Source organism: Branchiostoma floridae, chromosome 10 (assembly GCF_000003815.2).
Source record: "Branchiostoma floridae strain S238N-H82 chromosome 10, Bfl_VNyyK, whole genome shotgun sequence".
Classification (NCBI taxonomy): domain Eukaryota; kingdom Metazoa; phylum Chordata; class Leptocardii; order Amphioxiformes; family Branchiostomatidae; genus Branchiostoma; species Branchiostoma floridae.
In genome coordinates, this window is record NC_049988.1 from 16,470,223 (window position 1) to 16,487,580 (window position 17,358).

Genomic DNA, 17,358 nt, shown 5'->3' on the forward strand with positions numbered 1-17,358 from the left:
ATGTTCCATGAGACACCGAAAATTTGGAGGTACGTGTTCAAGCCTTTCAAAGACTCAATGATTGAAGAATATTCTAGTTTTACAGTCTTCTCTCATTTATATGATAGCTTGGGTCAGAGAAAGCTGATGTTTTTCTCATCTTTCTTGCACGGAAAGCCACATCTTGGCTTTAATACTTGGCCATTATCAGTTTATTTCACCGTGATTACGACTGAAGATAACATAAATAGATGCCAGTCACGAAGAAAACATAAGCTGCAACGGCAGTGCAATTTGCAGCCACTTAATGGCTTAAATGGCTCTAAACTCACTTAGTGATCTACTTTGCACGAAGGTATAGTCATAAAAAGTATAGTCATGGGTATGGGAAGCACGCAACAGGAAGAGAGCTTCTGGTTGACATGTACTGTTCGCAGTAACGACAGCGGGCTTTCTAATTTGTGCCGTTTTGTTGATGTCTCGCAGCATAGAAAGTCCGCTAAAACGCCTTAAAAACGTCAAGATACAGCCGAAGCCTGTTCTCTGATTGGACAATACCCTTCCATAGCCCCATATTGACAGACTTCTTGTTGGACCCCTTATTTGGGGGAAGGGGGTGGTGGCGCTAATTCGCGACTTTGATATTGAGCTAAGGAGATCATTTTGCCACCGCTGACCCTCAAAATACGTACCAGCGGAACAACAGAAAGGTGTCACTTTAGTTGCTTGATTCATGGAAGTAGAAAATTAATCGCACTCTGGCAACATCTTTGATCATTTCATGTCTTTCTTGTTTTCAGTTTTAATATAGCTAAGCAAAATTGTTCAAAAGTATTTAAAACTTGTTGCACTGTAATTATCCTAATCGCCTTGGGGTTAACAACATTTTGATAAGAAAAACAGATGCCTTTTGGGACGCGGAAAAGAACTAATTTGTTCTAATGACAGGTTCGTCAAGGTAATTGACACCCTCCGGCCAATCTAATTACATTATTGGTAAATGACACATGGGAAACATATGTTCATGCCTCATTTACTTACGAAAAATACATACGGCACTGCATTCAAATACCTAACATCGAGTATCATAATTCCACCAGGTGCCATAGTACCGCCACCTAAAAATCGTTAGTATAGAGGTCTTCCCATCTTCCCAAGATTGCCTTGAACACCGAATGCTAATATCCTAAATGTCATACAATTCAGATATTTAGGTGTTGAAGACAATCTTGAGGAGGCCTCTACAATAACGTTTTTGGAGGTGGCGGTATAATGACACCTGGTGGAATTATGCGAATGTATGTTACATATGCATTTTTCTACCTTTGCTAATGGAAGATATTCCTCACCTAACGTCGTAAAAACTTACTAGAAGCTTTCCGTTGTTCCGCTGATGCACAGTGATTTATTGTGTCGTTTAAGCAGGACATTGATCTGCATACCAATCGACTCTCGGAGATATATGCCAGGGTCTAGAAATATGCATCGTCTTTAAACCAGGCATAACTCTCAATAAGGAAGGGACTTGAGAGACTTGAGACTTTTTTGGGGGGGGGGGGGGCAAGGACATTAGCTTATGTAATAAATTTACTTCGATGTCCCAGATAGAGAGGAAATACACACTTTACGTATCACCTCCAGGCAGATTTACCAGTGGCATAAGATAGCATCAAAGCTGGCTAATAAGGAGTAGAGCTGGCCAAAGGGAGTCATCGGCCACTGGGGAGCCAAACACACTCCTAGGCCGGCTTCACTCCCCTGGCAGCTTTGGTACTATCTTATGCTACCGTAGGATCTGCTCGGAGATTACGTACAGCACCAGTGGGTACAGTTAGTAATGCAGAACACCATCCTTTGAATATATATGAAAGACCTTCTACAAGAAGGGCTAGTGATAAACGTATCGGATTCTGCAGGCTCTTTCCTTTCTAGGCCACTGTGTGGTGTATAGACGCCATGTTATATGTGCACATCGCTTCAAAGTAGGCCCATGATCCATCAACGTTGTACCAAATGAAATGTATACGTGCCAAGGGGCCTATTTAGTATAGCCCATCTTCTGCCCCCGTCATCATTTTCTGTTTGAGTTCTCTGGAGTTCTGGAAATCGTGTTGAACAGAGGTTCCAGAAGCTTAGTTCTGATGAAACGCGGCTTCCACATCAGTAGTTAGGAAGAAAAAGGCAGATTTGGGGTTCAGAAGACGTTTGCTGGTGGAATGGTGAAGGCTTATCCATATTTGTACAGCCGGTATAACCGCCCTTTGGTGTAACACGCCAGCTTTTGTATCTGGGTCTGTATAGCCAGTATAACCAACCTTCGGCGTAACACCAACTTCGAAAGCACGCGGCGCGGCAGCAGCTGGATATATTACACTGAACGTCGATGTAGGTTAGACATCCAGGTAAAAAGATACGCCAAAAAGTTACTCAAGCAACTACTTTTTGGCGTATTTCACTGAACGATCCGTCACTACTAGCTTTTGCACATCTATCAACAGGCGAAATAGATTTGAGTTTGAGAGTATGTTGTGTTGGTATTTCTATAAAAAAAGTACAAAAGACAAGCCTATGAACTAGTAATGATAATGATAATGTCGGCAATACTGGTTCTCTTCACACGACGTCACAAAAAACGTAGTAACGTATTCAGACTATGCATGATATATAAAGTGATCAGCTACCTGTTCAACGCACCGACTACTTACTGTCTAATTCCACATCAGAAACGAGCAAGAAATAGTAATGCCTTCGAAGTCATCTACCTAAGATTGTGTGTTTGTGTGTGTGTGTGTGTGTGTTTGTGTGTGTGTTTGTGTGTGTGTGTGTGTTTGTGTGTGTGTGTGTGTTTGTGTGTGTGTGTGTGTGTGTCTGTGTGTGTGTTTGTGTGTCTCTGTGTGTGTGTGTTTGTGTGTGTGTGTTTGTGTTTGTGTTTTTTGGTCATTTTGTATGACATTGTAAGTGTTGAGAAGCGTTGGGGGTCACTGCCCTACTTTGCCCGCGCCTCACCTCGACGATCGATAAAATACATGACCACCATGATCGCAACGACTTCTTAAAATGTTTCGTGGCAAGTTAAGCACTTCTAGTGGATCCGGAATATGTAAAGGTTATACTCATGATTGCACCCGTCTGTAATACCTATTGTGCTTTTCAATTACTTGTACTACCACCTCCGAACCCGGCGCGTGTATATTCTGACACGGTGAAGTAGATGTACCTTATCCAAATGGTTTCATAGATCACAAACTTTCACACCAATTACGTGTCTGTAATCTATGAATAGGTTGTGCTGTTGCACAGCAAGTTGTGCTGCATCAACAGGCATTTTAAGCCCCTGGCAGCGCCTATCTCCTCTCCAGGGCAATGATGATGACCCTATATGAATAGTACTTAGGAATCTGCTATGACCAGGTGTAGGCCTCTCGTAACTTTTAGAAATAAAGGTCAGGAGTACTTGTTAAGTAAATGACATTTCTCTAAACTATGTAATACATTTAATCCTGCAGTGGCTGAATGGTCGGCAAAGGCCGGGAGTACATGTTAAGGAAAAGTCATTTCTCTAAACTATATGATGCATCTAATCGCCGAAAGGGTGACGAAGGTCGGAGAAGGTTAATGATTCGGGGACCCGGGCGGCACTTATCTTCGTTTGTGTTAAGCACACGTCAATTTAAAACTAGCTTAATGGTTTTCTGACGTGAAAGGATTATGTGAAAAGTAATGGAGAGATTGTTGCGTGTCTTGCTACGAGATTATAGGATAATGAATGGCCTAGATAAAGTGAGAATGGGTCACTGATGTGGCGGAATTTGTCGGTAGCTGAGATCTTATTACTGACGTCACGTGTTCGTAAGGTCACGTGACCACCGTGACCATTCATTCTACCCTGAGAAAGGCTTAAGTAGAGATATACCGAAGGTCGGCGTTTTTTGTCATGTTGGATTGCATGGAAGCTATTAACTATATTTCACATCCATTGTGATGACACTGTGATGACACGGTGATGTAACTGATGCATATGTCAATTACGTTCATGAACTTTCAAAAGCTAACGTTACATGCATTTACAGACTTGCAGTAGTGAGTACCTCGCACGCCGTGTGGGAGTTAAATGGCCTCAAAGGCGTCACCGCAATTCGTCATCATAGCTGGGGCAGCTAGCCAAAATATCAACGACCTCAGTGTTGTACAGCACTCTGTAAAACTTCCTCTGCTGAAAAGCCCTTTCAAGTGGCATGCTGCGGAAACAGACGTAAATTATTAACTGCGACTACTCCCACGGTCCTTTGATGTTCGGTCAAAGGAATTGAGGATAATTTGGTGAATGACTGAAAGGCGAGACCGGATCGCGCTTGAAGGCGCTCTTACCTTTCTCAGCTGCTTGGGGAAACTGGACCTTTTATTGATTTTTGTCGCGTGGCGAGCTTCCGTCAGATCTATTACAGCTGCCCCGAGGCAGGTGCTGTCGTGTCTTTGTGATGTAGTTCGGGGACGCAGATGTACTTAATGATTTACCTTGACTGTAAGCGCCGTCGTTAGACAGGGCACGTGAGAGAGCCAGTCTGGTGGCTCGCGGCTATCGGATCAGACTACTGTGAGTGTTCCGCTTTTCTGTTTTATCATTTGGCATATATGTATACATTAGTTTGCATGATAATTTACTGGTGTCTCAATGATATCAGTTCTTAGTGTCAGTCCCATTTGATAGGAACATTTCTGGCTCACGGCTAACGAATCCGACTTCTGTATGATCGAAGAGTTTTTTTCTGTTTCATTAGACATACATGTATGCAAAGTCTTGTGTTCATTTTCCCCTATAGCTATAGGCATAGTTAGTTTGTATGATATTCTGATGACATGTTTTTGGTATTATCATTATAGAAGTTGGCTTAGCTCCTTCGAGTTTTTTCGTATGCTTAGTGCCAGTCCCATTTGACATTGGTGTCTATCGGATCCGACTGCTGTGAGTGTTCTTCTTTTCTTTGATCATTAGGCAATCATGTGTACAAAGTCTTGTCTTCATTTTCCCCTATAGGCATAGTTAGTATGTATGGTATTCTGATGACATGTATTTGATATTATCATTATATAAGTTGGCTTAGCTCCTTCGAGTATTTTCTTATGTTTAGCGCCAGCACCATTTGACATAGGTGGCAAGCTACTATCGGATCCGTCTGCTGTAAGTGTTTAGGCATACATATATTCAAAGTCTTGTGTTCATTTTCCCCTATAGGCATAGCTATTTTGTATGATATTCTGATGACATGTTTTTGGCATTATCATATAAGTTGGCTTAGCTCCTTCGAGTATTTCCACAGCGCTAGCTCCATTTGATAGGAACATTGCTGGCGCGTGGAAATCGGATTTGATTGCCGTGAGTGTGGATTCTTTCTGTATCATCAATAGGCAAACAATTGTACACTGTCTATGTTCATTTCGCACCATAGTTAGTTTGCATGATGGCATGCAGATTTGTCTTTTGGTTCGCCCCTTCGAGTATTCTCTTAGCGCCTGCTCCATTTGATTTGGAGGTCCCAGCCGGCTGAACGTCTCTAATGATTCCCAAAATACCCATGCGCCTGCTCAGATACACGCTTTGTTTGACGTTTTCTGAGGTCATATCCGTATTATGATCATCATACGATCGAAAACTAAATTAAGATGGCAGCGGAAAAGGGATCTGTTGCCCTCAATAACATTTAGATATGAGCTAGATTTATCTACAGCTAACACTTTATCTCATTGATTTCTTTGTTTCTTGCTGGTTCTGATTATTTAATCTAAAATAGTTTGTACTAGTTCAATCTTCGTGACCAAGATGTGCTGTTAGACATCGAAAATTTGGAGGTACGTACTTTACCTTTAAAACTGTTGGACTGTTGGAAGAAAATTGGTAGTAACTGTATACAAACGTAACTGATAAACCTCTTCAACGGTATTTGTACGCCTGGTATTGTACTCTTGTTGTATGATCGCCGTACAATAAAAACTGAGGGCGAAATATTCGTGTTTGGGTCATATACTTAGATTCTAGTCGGCCGTTTGTCCTTCCCAGCCTGCTTTACAATCATATGACTTTAAAAATTATTTTTTTATGAGAAGTCCACCTCCGCCCCCACAGTTGTCAGTAGGGCAATCACAGTTGGAAGTAGTTCAATTTGCTAGAGTTTTAGGCGTAATCTTGCAAGCCGATCTCAAGTGGTCCGCTCATGTTAACTCTACAGTCGCTAAGGCCAACCGTACTATGTATCATACACCAATTCAGCCTTGTATGGCTGCAATGATATGTACATGTATATGCGCACTTGTTTGGCGCTAATAATTCAGTTATTCAGTCATTCAAAATAGTACGACGGCGTACGACTAATGTGACGTCACCATTAACGAACAGATAACACGCCTTGTGATCATATTTGCTCACGTGTGTTAAGGTGAATTTCCCACTGCACTTGGGGCACCAGTGCGGCACTGCGGGGTTCGTAGATGATTCAACAAATTTCGCAATAGGTCATTTCAAAGAAGGTCATTTTGCAAAACTGCACATGGCACAATAATACTAACCTCCCAAGACTTGTGTGTGGCTCATCGCGATGCCAATATAACCAGGTATACTACATGTATCTATTGTACCTCAATTCTAGGTTAATAACATGAACTCGAAGACATGTCTATTTTGTATTCGTTTCTGTTATGGAATCAGATAATAGTCGATGCGTTGGACATTAACGAGATATGGCGAATGATAAACACGGCCCAGAGGACTATGATGATCTGTGTGTCTAGTCTGCCGACTGTAGGCAATGGTCTGGAATATTAGCACCGTGACCCAGTCTGGTTCGTGTTGGGGATGACGTCCATTAGGACAGCCAATGATGACCTTAGATGATTGTCGAGCTCGGAGTTAAAGAGTCAAAAGGTATTGGTAGATTAATCAGTTTGGAGTATCTATGATTTTTGTTCTCGACATTAAGAGGAGCATTATCGTTTATTAAAACTTGTCTAGATGTCTTCGTTTTTAAGTAGCGAAAGATATTTATTTTCCTGTACTCGTGTGTTTCTGTCGAGTGGCAAGTGATGGCACTTCCAAAACGAAAATAGCAAAATGGTTTGTTGCCCGTGATAACACACCGTTTAGACATTTGTAAAGATAACTTCTATTCACTGAGACAAGTGTTGAGTACATGTTATTCATAAACTCTGGTCTGTTGCGTCGATGAAGTTCTATAGGCATCCAGGTAGTAAGATACGCCAAAAAGCAGTTACTCAAGCAACTGGATTCGATTTTGTAAACGGCCAGACGTTTCAGATAACATCCGTTATCTTTCGTCAGTAACACTGAAGTGATCTGAGAGAAACTGATATTTTATAGTCTAACTAACTATGAATGCAAAAGAGCTGAAGACAATTTTGAATTCTAATTGGAAACAAAGGTAAAGCGAAGCTAAGACGGGTCTGGTTTGTTGGTTTGGTTGCTGATTCCTCTTATCGAACTTGTGCTTTTGAGTATTTTAGCACACTTAAATGACTTTCCTAACGAAAGTACCAAGATTTGTACTTTTATGCAAAGCACGACAATGTCGTTTGCAAACATCAGATTTTCAAACATTGAATCATTGACATGGTTTTGTACTATTGACCCTTCGGGAAATTCCCAAACTGAAAAAAAGTTAAAAACTTACGTCAATCTGGCATTAAAGTTGTTCTTTGAGTATGTATCTAGATCGCATTGGCTAAATGTGGTTTTGTACTATTGGCCCTTCGGGAAATTCTTCAATAGAACCAATTGTTTAAACGTTGTCTAGTCTTGTACTATTGACTAAATTCTCCAATGGAACCAAATGTACAAGCTTGAAGGAGCTTTGGTGAAAGTTGCTTCCTTTTACGAGCCTTCAATGACAGTTTGGCATCAAAGTTGTTCTTTAGTTGTTGACTATGCATCTCGATCGCATTGGCTAAACGTGGTTTTATACTATTTATTAGCCCTTCGGAAAATTCTCCAAGGTACAAACCTGCATCCATCTAAAGAAGCTTTCTTTTACGAGCCTTCAATGGTATCAGTCTGGCCTCAAAGTTTGGTTGTTAAGTTTGTATCTCGATTGCAGTGTTTAAATGTTGCCTGGCAGCATGGGACATCGGAACACCTGCTCGGGAACAGGAAACACCATTTGTGCACTGAAGCCGAGCACTTTGGCGCCTGGAGGTGCTGAAAGAAATTTCTCCAGGGCAGACACCCTTCCCGCGGCAAATTTCCTGGTTGATCGATCGCACGATTGGGATGTGCCAGGTGTTGGAGATGTCAGCTAGCGTCCCTCTGTGATTTGTGAGACTAACGATACCCCTAGCTTAAAACAGATCCTCTTGTGCGGAGAGTGTGACTGTGATTGATCGAGTGTTAGATAGGTTCTGGAAGTACCACGTATGCGGGTTTCACCCCAAGGATCACCAATGATCCCTCCTGTTTGGCAGGCCATTCTTTATTGTCAACCTACAGAATCCCCTTGTCCGCAGAGGTATGGGTTATGTCTTGTCGTTTTCGTTTTCTTCTACTAGGTACTTGACGTATACAATGACAAGTTATGTAAATTCGGCAAGGCACACTATGTCTTACGACTTTTATCAAAACTTTTAAAGAAACTGGTAAGTCATCGCAGGAACTGCTAACTTTTCGATTTCGGAGGATTGGGTCTCAGCAGTAACGACTGAATGACTGGGTGGTGAACATACGGTCGAGAGGTCATAAGTTCGATTTCTGACATTCTTGGCTAGACATTGTTTTCTTGGGTTAACACTACTTTCCTGACTCCTGGTGTGAAAGGAGGTACGTGGCCTTGGTTGATGAGATGAAAGGCAGTCAAAGGAGAGGGATGGGCTCCACTTTGCCCTTAGGCTAGATACTGAAGATAACAACTTACACTTTCCGTACAGGCTACCGCACAGCTATGGGCTAACTAGTATTCGGTAGAGTGGACTCAATCATCAGCTAACCGACATCTATCGCACCACAGTCATCCCTTAGTAAGACATCTGAAGCCACATAGTTCCCGTTTAAGACCTTTTATTCAGCATGTCGGCTTTGAGGCGACCTAGTTTTATCAATGTAATGCAGATGGGTGTATGTTTTGACACCTCGGCTTTCCTTTATTCCCCGTCTAATGGAGTAACATTGAGTGCTTTATAAGCATGACTTACACATGCAGAAGTTAACTATACCACAGAATTGAAGAAGCTCATTCAAGAGGCGCCATTTTGATCGATGGAGTCTTAAATTGGTTTAGGGCAGGCCTTTCTGTGGTTTCCCCTAAAAGAACTTCATTGATTTTTCTCGCTCTTGTCTGTCGCCGTGCGAAATCCTCTTGTCGACAAAGGTCCGCCGTTACTTTTACTTCCTACGCCTTGGGATTGTCCCCCAGGAATTAGGTAACAGAAGGGTAAAACCTATTTCTGTCCGAAAGCAGCTTTGAAAGTGATACGGTTGAACGGTAAGCCCTACATGCTGGCGGTGTGTGGTTATATAAGATGGATTATACAGGATGTATGCTTTTCTGCCCACTCTTGGTGTGGTCACGCTGAGTTTTATTACAGTACAATCCCCAGTCTGTAATCAGCACGAGTACAGCATGTACGGTTGCTGACCTTTGGTGCTCCAGTGAAAAGGCACATACTAAACGACGCCCCACTGACTAGAATGAATGTCATTATATTCTAACAGTTTTTACTTCAAAGTACATCATTTCCCTCCATTCCGTACCTTAAACCACAAGGTAGGCTGGCTAAAATTTTTCATCTTACCTTCATATTTAGTACTGTCAATGCTGTCATTATGGGAGCTTTAAATCTTAAAAGTTTTGCACTGAAAATTGAGCTGAGAATCTTGAAAAGCTAGAGAACATGTCCTTGAATATAAGACCTAGTCCCTTTGAGATATATGATATGATTTCCGTTGGGCCAAAAGTTTATAGGCCATAAATTCTTTTATATAACAGATATCCAAAAGGCATAGTTGTATGGGAAAGTGAAGCCTCTATGGACATTAAAACAACTTAAAGTCAGTACCTTATATACCCAAAACCTCGAACGCTAGAAGAAAAACGATTTTTTTGCTACGACTGCAAGTTGCAGTTAAATCAATTCAAGATGATTGCTAATTTGTTCTTGTTCTGAGAGGTTCTTCGCTCGCCTGTAAAATTGATACAGATTGCTATTTACTGATCCGTAGGTAAAGGGCTGACAGCTAAGATCTTGAGTAACTCTTGATCTAACACCCCATACACATAGCGTTAATAGAAATAACTGTATAACTAAGGACGGCGTTAGGCAGTCGTTGCTCTGGTAGGTTCGTGTCCTTTCATCCTAGGATGACCTGCGTTATTAGCAGTGCTGTGTCGAGGACAACGCCAAGCGCGCACGGCCCGCCGTGATCAGCGTGGCTTGGACAGGCGCGATGCGTCATGGGAATGTGCGGTCCAAGATCCAAGATGGCGGCCTCCACAGATTATCGGATCTGACGAGATTACACACGAACACGCCTGGAAATGTATTCATTCCACGTAACCCGTTCTACAGGTAGGTCTAATATTCATCAAGGCATCGTTTTTGACCTTCTTGATCATAAATGAGGCATAGAAAAATCATAATCCATTCTAAACAGATTTAACAATTTTTCACCCCGGAGGTCTCTCCGGCCTCCTTGACAATTTCCACCTTGTTTCCACGTTACTAATATTTTTTACTGGTGCAGGTACATTATAACGTTACATGATAGGTTCCAGGGCCCAGTTGTCTCATTGATACTAATGCATTTGTTTTGAAAATCCGAGGTTACAAGGACAATTTGTATGCAATTGTAAGCCCTCAGAGTTCAGGTTATAACGCTGATTGCGGTTACTAAAATTACTGTAAATGCAGAAATGTTCGCGGTGGATTAATGTTCACGGTTTTCGGGGTGACCACTTCACCGCGAACTTAAAACCACCGCGAACATTTTTCTATTATGATATTAGACTACAGTCTATGGTGTTACCGCAAACTTCCACCGCGAAAAGTCCCTTTTCCCACTACTGCAAAATTAAATCCCCGCGAACTTAAATGTATTTACAGTATACAGTGTACTTGTACCGTGTTACATAATAGTATGAGTAGTACTAAGTATTAGTCTCTAACAGACTCCAGAGGTCGCTGGAAAAACTGTACATATTGAACAAATACTGAAATAGGAGTCAGGTGGCTAAAGGTATACATAATGAGCTTGTGACTGTGATAGCTGGGTAGAGTAGAGTAGATAGATAGCAGAGTACTGACTGAAATGCCATTGCAACTTTTTTGTCCCTATTTGGCTAAATCTTTCTCTTTTTCATCCAGCAATACGTCTGCTTGGAGACTCACTAAATATCTCAATTGGTAAAATCAAGGAGGTAAAAAAAGGCGCAAACAGTGACACAACTGAATGATCTGTTGTGATGTTTGGTGTTTGATTGTGGGATATATATATATAGAAAATAAGAATACAACACGGTGTATTACGTTTGACCCGCAGGTCGGATCGCCTGACGGTCGAAGGCCTTTGACCGTTGGGCAATCCGATCTGTGGGAGGGCTGGGACCGAGGGTGATGCGGAATACACCGTGTTGTATTTTAATTATGTTATACCCACCTGAGAAAACACATATTTGGATGATATGTTGTTCACATAGAAATTATCTAGTGTCACATATGTGCTATATAATCTATTATTAAGTATTAATGTTTAAACTTAGATTGTACAGGTTTGGGGGCTTACTGGTCGAAGAAAATAACAAGTGAAGTTGAGTAGAGTCTAGAGTCATTCCTACCAAGTTTTAAAGCCAATTGTAAAGAGGCACTTAGCGTTGTAGGATTTCAAAATGCCAGTGGCAGACTAATACAGATTTCTGTGTAGTGAAATGGACCATTGGTTTGAGTATCGTCCATTCACAAGTTTTCACATACTGAATCAGGTCCAACCTGATCCTCTGGACCTGAACCGGACCTGGACGGTCCTGAATTTTATGTAACCCACCCCTAGTTCATGCCGTACCCGTAAGAAATTCTTGCCAATCCAGTAATGGACTGGAAATTATTTTTTAAGTTGAACCCAGAAAATTGAGCATGATACATCATGTTAACTTTTGTTAAAAAAGAGGAGTCATCCGATTTAATTATAAGGCCTAGGAAAAAAAATGTTGTGTTTCCTGTTTCAGTCCTGAAAAAATTAGGGTCGGTAGGTAGGGATTATCTTTTTTTTTCTTGTATTTTTTTTTAGGCTGGCCGAAATTCTAGTGATACATATTTACAATACAGTTGAACAAAGTAAACTGAAATGTATGATGACACTTGTCTTTCAATGTCAAACTTTAATTTTGTGCATGATAGATACATTTATCCTTCATTAGATGGGACAAGCAGTGTTTTACTTCAATAGGAAGCAGGCCAAATAAAAATTCTAACTGGAAGCTATGTGACTCCACTGCCCACCCAAAAAAAAAGTCTAGGGTCGGCAGGTTTTTTTAGGGTAGGTAGGGAAACAGGAAACACAACATTTTTTTTCCTAGGCCTAACCCAAAACTCACTCAGGTGAAAATGTGTACCTAGGGTCAAATGGAGATCCTGTGTTTTGTGAGAGCCCCACCCTGAGCATGTAAAAGAACCTGTCACACTTATTGAAAAGAGTAGGGGACCTTCCCGGTGTGAGTAGATCAAACCTTTCCTGCTAAATGGAGAAGGGAATTTCCCTATTGAGTCAGTCAAACTTGCTGAAACTTGATGTCTCTGACTTGGGGAGAAGAGATGCTGCTACAATGGCCTTTTACTGAGCAAACCCGTCAAAAAATGTATATCCATGAACTGGTTACCTGTACCATGAAGATTTACCATAGATCTGTTATTGTCATGGTGCTAGTGACTCTGCAATCTGCATTTACAAGTTTTCTCATTTTGGTGGTGCACATCTTGAAAACTAATAGGAGTTTGTGTATAAAAATAATAAAGGTTACATATTTGAAAGACTGTGTTTTTCCTTTTGCCGCCTTTGGGCAAAAGTGCCACGTTAACTCTTGTCACCACATATGATATAGGCGGCATATACTTAATGATATACTGTAAATGCAGAAATGTTCGCGGTGGATTAATGTTCGCGGTTTTCACGGTGACCACTTCACTGCGAATTTAAAACCACCGCGAACATTTTTCTACTATGATATTAGATTCCAGTCTATGGTGTTACCGCGAACTTTAATCCACCGCGAAAAGTCCTTTTTCCAGCTACTGCGAAATTAAATCCCCGCGAACTTAAAAACATTTACAGTACTAGTTCTAGTAGGTTGGGCAAATTGCCAATCCCAATCTGCTGATTTTACCTCAAAAAGGTATCCTGACTTGTTATACCAGGATTTGCAAATTTGGATCAATCCTGTACCTGGGTAAATCCCATTTCAAGGTCTGTTAGTATCATTGTCACAAAAATGTACTACAGGTACACACTTGTGTGTTTAAAAAAATAGAATGTCCCAAAATAAGATCCTAGCAAAGTCGTTTTTATGCTAGTCTTTTCTTGCTCTCTCTATCTGGTTTACCTAGCACATATATCTGTATGCCTGTTTCTCATCCAGAGTATAATACTAGGTAGTCCTTCAGTGTAATAATACATAATGCAGCTGCCTACTCTGGTGTACTATAGGCAGTATATTCATTATCAGAAGGACTCTAGCAGTAACACTAACAGGCTAAAACCTCTTTCCAGAAAAGAGCAAATTTTCAAACATTCACCATATTTTCTTTATATCTGTCATTGATTTTTATCTACCCACTCATTATTCAGTATGGAACTTGGAAGACAGTTCATAACCACTGCCTTCAACGAGAAGTCAACCCCCACAAATTTTTTCGCAGTGGTTTTATGTTTGCGGTTTTCGCGTTGCCAATTCACCGCAAACTTAAAACCACCGCAAACATTTTTCCATGGCAGTAAGAGACTACAGTGCATGGTGCTACCGCGAACTTAAAACCACCACAAACAGTCCTTTTTCCAGCTACTGCAAAATTAAATTCCCACGAACTTAAATGAATTTACAGTAATAATGAAACAATTTGTGTAATAGATAAGTCTTTTTTTCTAATACGAAGGGTGTGGTAGCACCAATATCGCTTATTTTGACAGCGATAAACTCACTACTATAGGTACCAATATACTGAATATGAGTGTGTGCATGCGTGTGTGTGTGTGTGTGTGTGTGTGTGTGTGTGTGTGTGTGTGTGTTTGTGTGTGTATTTGTGTGTACAGTGTGTGTGTATACTATTTGTGTGTACAGTGTGTTTGTGTGTGTGTGTGAGAGAGAGAGAGAGAGTATATGTGTGTTTGTGTTTTGACAATAGTCCCTGTATTTCATTAGTTAGGTCTTTATTTGTTGTCATAAGATCACAGGACACGATACTTACTTACTTACTATATATCAGATGTATTTCAATAGGCACTGACAACAAGGCTATACAGTGACTTTGCTTTGCAACCTTCACCAGAATCATGTCTATTACAACACTGAAATATTTTAATTTGTAATGTTGTTGTTGCTATAGGTGCTGATGACACTCAACCCAGGAAGGCCATCAGTGCACATGAGATGACAGCAGATGAGAAGCTGATTATGCAATGGATTACCTGCTTCTACCTGCAGATGGCAGAGTTATAATGAACACTAACCAAGTCCCAATTTCTTTAATATGCATAAACAATGAGTCTGTAAAAAGATAAACAGCTAGTAGAACTAGAAGCGTGCCTTTCTGTGATGCACTGTGGTACTATGGCATTTATTATGACTCAGATTTAGATGCTTTGAAATCATAGCTCTTTGGACTGTAGATGTAATTGTCATGTTGAAGCTAATATGTAGCATGCAGTATCGTAGATGCAATGTTGTGAGGAGCCATTTTGCATATCCATATCTACAAATATCTTGCAATTATATACTTCATGACTATATGTATGCTGTCAGTAACTGTAAGTCCCTGAGGCATGACTGATTGACCAAGGAAGCAGAGCACTTTCTGATGTTCGAATTCTGTGTTTTATCAAAACTCCATTGAACAGGTAGCTATGGAGAGGGGTGAATTAATTGTGTGTTTAAGATACTCTCCAGGAAATGTTTAGGTATATAATGTTGAGCAATTCCTGATGAAATGATTCTTTAAAAAAAACAGTACATTTCATGCTGTAAGTGTAGAGCTTTTCACCCTACATTGTACACACATGTATGAGATCATTGTCAATGTGATGGGATCTGGTGTGTATCCTGCTATGCAATGCTGACTTAAAGTGTTAATGACATCAATGATAGCAATGTAGCAACATTTAGCAATGTAGCAACATTTTGGTGATTGCAATCCATTGAGATAGAATTACTAATTGAAAATAGAACTTTGCACTAAAATAAACCCTCCTGGTGTTATTGAATATAAAACCAATTGAAGATCATACTTCCAGCTCTTGTTTCCAGGTTGTCACCAGGTAATTGAATTAAACATTGATTGTAGCTGCACTGGCTGCGGACCGTCAGTTGTGGATGAAACTTGTGATCAAGTGCTCTGCCACCGACTGATGATGAGGATGATGATGTTGAGGACTACAATGATTCTTAACTTGCCACGGTGGCTTGCGAAAAAATAATTTTGGGAAGCAAACTAAGCAAATATTTTTGTATCTTGCAAGTATGTGTTATCTCCTTAAACTAAGCACAGTGTGCTCATCAACAGTACTTTTTAGCAACACTCGATGTCTTGTTCTGAACCGGCCGCAGTGTTCAATGAGATGTCATTGAAGTAATAATCAATGCTCAATTCAATTACCTGGTGGCAGGAAACAAGAGCTGAAGTATGATCTTTGACAGGGTTTGATGTTCTATAACATCATACGACTAGTCGACTGTAACTTTGGTCTGTGTTCATACAAGAATACTATTACCGGCAAAGTTAGTAATAAAATTATGTATTTTGGTGTCATAGACACTTAAAGTATGTCACGATGATGGGGGTAAGAAGAACAAAATTGATTTTATTTTTAAAAGCTTTTATTTTGCTTTCATTTCATATTGAAATGAATAATCTGAATCATTATTGCTTTACCTGTCCATGTCTGTACGATACATAACGGTAATTCATGAATTTTCCTTATTTGCATGCATATACAAAAATAAGTGCCAACACAGGACAACATCCAGTTGTGCATTGTATATAAAGGTATGAACAAGTTGGCCTCTATTTTGCAGGTAGACAGTTATTGATCTAGATCCTTTTTGTCAAGCTTTATTTTGCTGCAGTCAAATCGTCAAGAAATAAACAGTGGTCTTTGGGAAAAAATCTGCTTCTGAGGTCCATGGTTTTTAGGGTAGTTAAGCAGCCATCATCAATAATTTTGAGTGAAGGGTAAATCAGTTGCTTCTTTAAGTTACCATGGTGACGTAAGGTTATTTACAGTACTGAAAAGAAAGCCTACCATATGCATGGTGTTGAAGTCATGTTTTTGGATAGTGACACAGAATCTTCTGACATTGCAAATAACTTTACGTTCTTAGTGGTATTTTGCCTATGTATGTTCCTTTTTTTTTATAGAGAAAGCTAAATTTGCTATTCAGATGCAAGAACAGCAATTTTTCCATAAAACATAGATATCGCGAAACAAAGTCTGATTTCCTTCAAACCAACTTGATTGGGTACGGAATAACTTCCTCACATCTCGTATACCCTCTTTTTGTCAAAAAAGCTAAATTTGGCCCTTTGAACCAAAAATAGCAGATTTCAACCCAAAAATGAGATGTCGACAAACGATGTCCGATTTCCTTCGAACCAACTTTACTGAGTGCGGAATAACTTCCTGACATCTCGTTCACCTTCTTTTTGTCAAAAAAGCTAAATTTGGCCCTTTGAACCAAAAATAGCAGATTTCAACCCAAAAATGAGATGTCGACAAACGATGTCCGATTTCCTTCGAACCAACTTTATTGAGTGCGGAATAACTTCCTCACATCTCGTTCACCCTCTTTTTGTCAAAAAAGCTAAATTCGGCCCTTTGAACCAAAAATAGCAGATTTCAACCCAAAGATGAGATGTCGACAAACGATGTCCAATTTCCTTCGAACCAACTTTACTGAGTGCGGAATAACTTCCTCACATCTCCTTCACCCTCTTTTTGTCAAAAAAGCTAAATTTGGCCCTTTGAACCAAAAATAGCAGATTTCAACCCAAAAATGAGATGTCGACAAACGATGTCCGATTTCCTTCAAACCAACTTTATTGAGTGCGGAATAACTTCCTGTCAAAAAAAAGCTAAATTTGGCCCTTTGAACCAAAAATAGCAGATTTCAACCCATCCTAGTT

At 40.3% G+C, this 17,358-nt stretch overlaps 1 long non-coding RNA gene across 1 annotated transcript; it reads left to right on the forward strand.

Moving 5' to 3' along the window:
* Positions 1-10,508: 10,508 nt before the first annotated feature.
* On the forward strand, positions 10,509-15,183 carry LOC118424777. The gene is made up of 2 exons (XR_004832238.1): positions 10,509-10,542; positions 14,566-15,183. It is a non-coding gene; the product is annotated as an uncharacterized LOC118424777 (long non-coding RNA).
* The last annotated feature ends 2,175 nt before the right edge of the window (positions 15,184-17,358 follow it).